Here is a 640-nt window from a genome sequence, read left to right on the forward strand (position 1 = left end):
CTTTTTGTTGCTCTGGTGCTGAATAGGTTTCAGCAGAGCTTCTAGACTAAGATAAACTAGGAAGAAAGGCTTGGAGATCTACTGAACATCAGCCAGTTCTAACTCTGTTTCACACGGAACATTATTTCATCTTCAAATGATCATTGGGATGGCTCAGAATCAGGTAGCATTTTGTTGCATTGTTTATGGGGTCATATGAGTCGGGGCTGATAGATGGAAGCTAACAGCAATAAGGTAGAAAGTAGATAAGCCATGGGATTAAGGTAGAGATTCACAAGCTGTTAAATGGCGTGGGAGTGGCATCTAACCTCTTCTAACTTCAAAAGGGAGGCAGATAAGCAAAGTCAACAACCCAAGGCTGACTTTTATGAGGGGGAAGTCAGAAATGCCTCTGCTCTCCAACATTTTTACTAATTCTGGCACAACTATCTCTTTCACACACTGAAGGAATCAAAGAATCAATTGCGATGTTGGAGAAGAATATTGAAAGTACCATGGGCTGCTAACAGGAAAAACAAATCTTTCTTGGATAAAGTATGGCCAGAGTGCTCCTTAGGGACAGGGCTGACAAAATGTCATCTTATGTACTTTGGACATGGTGTCAGGAGAGACCAGTCCCTGGAGAAAGACGTCATACTTG

This window comes from Echinops telfairi, unplaced genomic scaffold (assembly GCF_000313985.2).
Source record: "Echinops telfairi isolate 266 unplaced genomic scaffold, ASM31398v2 ScPeMD7_7465;HRSCAF=8503, whole genome shotgun sequence".
NCBI lineage: Eukaryota > Metazoa > Chordata > Mammalia > Afrosoricida > Tenrecidae > Echinops > Echinops telfairi.